Here is a 5,384-nt window from a genome sequence, read left to right on the forward strand (position 1 = left end):
CCCCCCCCCCCACACAGTAATGGTTTGAAGTTGAAGTTTTGATTCTCAAAGTAATTTTTTTTGTTTTTTGTTTTTTTTTTCTCTATTTTCTATTTTAATTAAGTTTTAGTAATGTTATGTATTTTTTAAATGTTGGTTGTAATTTTGTAATTTTCGGGGGTGCGGTTAGTTTCAAGTGAGCGCTCAAAATACATTTGGGTAACACTTTACAATAATTAACTAACACTTTAATACATTAACACATTAACCAATGAAACCGTATTGTAAAATGTTACAAGTATTTGCTATTAAAGCATATAGGCTACGTTGACAAAAACACTTAAATTAAACAGAAAAGCAAGCAGGTGCATGATTTGGCATGGCAGCAAATACAAATAATTAATAACCGTTTCCTTATCCAAATCCTGCGTTTGGACCAGGCTCGGTTGCAGAATCACATCACTTTGTGCTTTTGAAATAAGGCTATTATCTTTTTCTATATAGTGTAGTAGTTAGCTATCTCTGTGTCATACGTGGCCGCTTGTCAAGCATGAAAAACACAAGTTTTATTTAAATTCTGAATATATTATCGTATACAGCATGCAAAGAGTGTTCCCTTTAAATTGATTAAAAACTGTCACTCATTCATCAGGATCTCGCAAAGTTCCGTTTTAACCTGGTTTTAACCAAGGAATGTGACCACACAATGAAACTTTTTGTAATGAAGTTTACGAGCATGATAGAACTCAGCACTCGACAAAAAGCGGTGAGTGCGTGGATTCCAACCTAAACACATCTGCACATCTAATTAGACACATCTAAAAGCAATCAGTTAGACTATTTTACGCTATGAGTTAGACTATTATACACGCTAAACTAACGTCCGGCCGTCCATGGGGGGCCATCAAGACAGGCCATCTGGTTACACCTTGGTTGTATCCAGCGATAAAATCATTAATAATGTGTATTAATTTTGATATACTGTGAATTATATTTAGTTCATAGTAAAAAAAAAAATATTGGTAATTTTTAATAATAAAAATAATATTTAAAATTAAGAGAACAGTATCGTTTTCCAAAAAAAAAAATTCAAAACAATGTTTGCATTTTCACTCCATCAAAACGCCATTGTCATGTAAATCAATAGCCAAAATGCATAGAAAGTTTTCAGTTTTTAGTTGAAAGCAGTGTTGTGGAAATGTCCCCTGATGTTTATTTAGGGTGATATCAGACAAATTGGGCCATCAGGTAAAATGGGCCATTTAAGGTTTGAGTGTCTTATCGCTTTAAAAGTTAACAGCCAATGACTGCAAAGGATTTCAAACTGTTGCCATAACAGTACTTGATATTTAGCAAATTATTTTATTGGTCTGAGGTTGCTAAGGGGGAGGGACAATGCCTCATTTTGAGACCAGGCCAGAAAAAAGCAAGGTGAGTGGCCTGACATAGCCAATCTTATTTCCCAATAATAAGGTTGATAAATCAATAAAAAAACAAATGCACATTTAGAAATAATGATGCATAACCCATGTCTTGATGGCCTCTGTGAGATAAAATGCTGATTTTGCTAAATAATCCAGATTTTTATATAAAAAAAGCATTTTTAGTTACTGGCCCAATTTACGTGAATGTGCTAAGATAAAATGAGCCATTAATTTCAGTTAAAATGGGCCACCTTCTGAGTTGAGTTTAAGCAGAAATTCTGGTGGTTTCTCTTATTAAAAATTATTTATATTATTAATGTATTGTATTACTGCATTTGTGACACCTTTTCACATTTTACTTTCTAAATGTGTTTGTATGTGATGTGTGTTTATGTGTGCTCGACTATGTTTGTGTGTGTATGTTAGTGAGGCATGTGTATGTGTGTCGAAGAGAACACACACAAGTTGTTCAGGTTATTGTTACTTTTTTTATGAAATTTATGTTTTATTGATGAAATTGATTGAAAGGTTTGAATGTCTTACCTCTTCTCTTCAAAATTCTTTGCAGTCATTGGCTGTTAACTTTTAAACTGTTGCCATAACACTACTTGTTATTGTTATTGTTACATTTTTTCATGAAATTAGTTTTATTGATAAAATTGATTGAAATGTTTTAATGTAATTTAATAGCAATGTTGCACTGTTACATTATACAATTAAATATAATTAAATGTGTTTTATCAGAAATGTCTCTATTTCACTTTGCAGTTTGACTGGCCCATTTTTGCTGATCAGCCGGCCCATTTTACCTGAACACTGCTATCTCAAAAAATGTGGGGCAGCTAATGTTTCAAAACCTGTAGGGCCTGAACAATTATATTTTATTACATCAATTCAACACAAAAATATAAAAAATAGTCCTTATTAATCATAAGAACACAGTTAAATGTCATACATGGGTTTTTTGTTAGTGTCCAAAGCGATTAACCAAAAAGTGGCCCAATTTACCTGATATCACCCCTAATGTTAATTGGTAGAAATGGTAAAAAAAAAAAAAAATCACCCAAATTAGGCTTTTATTTATTATTGTATTTAGATAGGTCACAAATTTTGTTATGTGCACAAAAAACTGCGGATCTCATATAAAATAAATAAGGTTAATCACCACCTTCCATTGCCCACTTTCTGAAGTACATTTACTGAATAGAGTTTCAGGCCCTATTTTATAACCTATTCATGGCAAGTGCCTTGAAATATCCCAGACGTGAATTCCACATAGAAGAGTTAAAATATAGGTGAAGTTGGACACATTTCCTGTGAGACAGCAGTGGGGTGGAATGGGTAATGCTGATATTGAGGCTTTGTAGGAAATGCCCCATTTGTGTTTGCGAAAATGGGACAGTAAGTCCTCCACCATCATCTGTCCTTTACTTTACTTTCTCCCTTTTTCCCCCTCTCTCTCCTCTTTTTTTTCTCAGCTGGCGTATGGTTTTTAATACCAGGTGACCAAAGGTTTAGATGGGGATAGTGGGAATTTATGATTTATGTTCAGTGAGAAGTGAGCAAAGGTCTTTAAGAGTGGAATCTGTTTATCTTGGCTGGAGTTTGCCTGAATAGAGAATGAGTTTGAAATAATCCCCTCACTATTTTTATCTGGCAAAACAGGTGAATTTATGTTATTCATAAGGGCTTAGACAGAAAAGGATTCACTAAGGCTTAGGAGGGTCAATAATAAGGGATTTAGGAACAAGGGAAAGATGCTATTTGGCCAAACTAAAGCACGAAGGAAATTCTCTAGATGATGTTAATAAAACTGAAACCTAGACTGCAGTTTTGAATTTTACAGCATTTTTGTGAATAAATTAGACATGGCAAACTGCTTTAGAACTGTATAGCATGCCAACACGAGTTTCCCCATACGATCAATACAGTTACTCTGTGTGAATGTGGCATTGTCTTTCCTTAAAGGAACATGCCTTTACACTTCTTCCTGACCTTAAGCCTAGACCTTTCATGCCAGCTTTAAACTGGCTGACATTGAAAATTTAAATTTAAATTAAAATAAAACTGAACTTTTGTTTTAGTTAATACATTTTAATTGAATTCTGTCACAGTTTTTTTTGTTGGCATAAAGGAAAAGCTTTTTTAAAAAGTATTTGCCATTTTTCTCACATTTTACTTTTTATTTGAATCTTAATATGTTGTCTAGAGATTACAGTGAAAATGAAATGTCAAAATGTTTTTTTTTTTCACTGTAACAGGGAAAATGCATTGTTAAAATTAAAATAATCCTCATGAAAAAGAATAAAAATCATTTAATTTTTAGTTTTATATTTTTCAATGAAATGTTTGATTGCATTTTCTTTTTTCTCTCGTTTGATTAATTTATTTAAAATTGGCAATCACTCATCACATGTGTTATTTTCTTATCACTGAGATACTATTACAGTTTTATTAATGTTTTTAATTCGTTTTTTTATATTGGTTTAATTTTATGTTTTAGTAATGTTGTTGTGTATTTTTGTAATTTTATTAGTTTTTTTAAATGTCTATATATAAAAGTAGTAAAACTATATAGTTTTACTATTTTGATTATACTGTTTTAGTTATTTTAGTATATCAAGTTAAATGAAAATGAGACATTGCTTTATCAACTAGCTGAAATAAAAAAAATATTTTAAGTTTTTTTATGTTTTGTATTATTTTAGTTCGTTTTTATTTTTTTTAAATGTTTAGTTTTTATTTTAAGAAACAAAAATGCATTTCCTATGGTTTTAGTTTTGGTTTTTGTTAATCAAAATAATAACCCCAGTAAAGGGTGGCGTCTTTCATAACCGTATAATCTGCTAGTTAATGAATGTCCCCCTGGTGGTTGGAGGGCTGAACGTTTTCTTCATTCATCACTACTGTTGGATATGTCCTCATTCCTGAAGCTCTAAACGAGTGATGTATATGGGGTTACTCCGCTGCAGCTGGAGCAGGTCAGACTATTGGTTCTGTTTTGGAGTCGGTCTGATAGCCAGACTCAAATCTTCAACTGCCTACAGCCTGACTCTCACCTCATTACCTTAATCTTATGAGGACAGGCATGAACTGAATCTAAAATGAATGCCTTCGGTGCATGTTTGGAAGTTGTTGGAAATACAGCTGGAAAGGGGTGCTTTTGAATGTCGTTCAACTTGTTGATGCATTACCTGTTTCTGTTCTCTCTCATCTTCATTCAAAAAAATTCCTTGGCTGAATATAATTCAGTTGTGCACAGCGGCTCCTCACAGTGTCATTTTCATTTGTGTCAAATTAAATACGCCGTCTACTTGGACTAATGTCCGTACAGTATTAATTTGTGACAGTGCGTTAATGTCACCGTAAATAAACCTTTACATTTGTGCAGCGTATGAATCTCTCTTTTGAGCATTTCTTTTCTGAATGCCTGCAATATCTTCTTTTCATGCTTCAGTAATTTCATCCTTGGAATGGTTCACTCAGGCATTCTGACCTCTGTGACCTTTGGCTGCTGCGATAGCAGCCCTGTATTACAGAAAGATGAATATAAATTTCCTTTACTGGTCTGGAATTCCGAGATTCCATTACTTGGACCGAATAGGAGAGAGCTTTTCAGCTCCAACATCATTAACCGTCTCTAACACATCTGGAGCGAGAGTGAGGCGGGGTGAGAGGGGGACAGGGGATACTTATAGACTACAGGGAGCAGTGAAAATTAGAGCAAGACAGCCTGTGTGTGTGTGTGCATTTTAATGTCCTTACCATATGACTTAATATACTGAATAATAATTTGAAATTCACAATCAGGGCTATTAAAACTAAAACAATGAAACCATTTTTATTACTTGAAATAAACTAAATGAAAAAAAAAAGTTAATTTAGTGTGCTAAAATAATATGACAAAACTCATGACAAACGCAAAAAAGTACTAAAATTGTAACAATGAAAATAGAAGCAAAAATAAAAACTAAATGAAAA

Source organism: Sinocyclocheilus anshuiensis, unplaced genomic scaffold (genome assembly GCF_001515605.1).
Source record: "Sinocyclocheilus anshuiensis isolate Anshui unplaced genomic scaffold, SAMN03320099.WGS_v1.1 scaffold655, whole genome shotgun sequence".
In the NCBI taxonomy this organism is placed as follows: Eukaryota; Metazoa; Chordata; class Actinopteri; order Cypriniformes; family Cyprinidae; genus Sinocyclocheilus; species Sinocyclocheilus anshuiensis.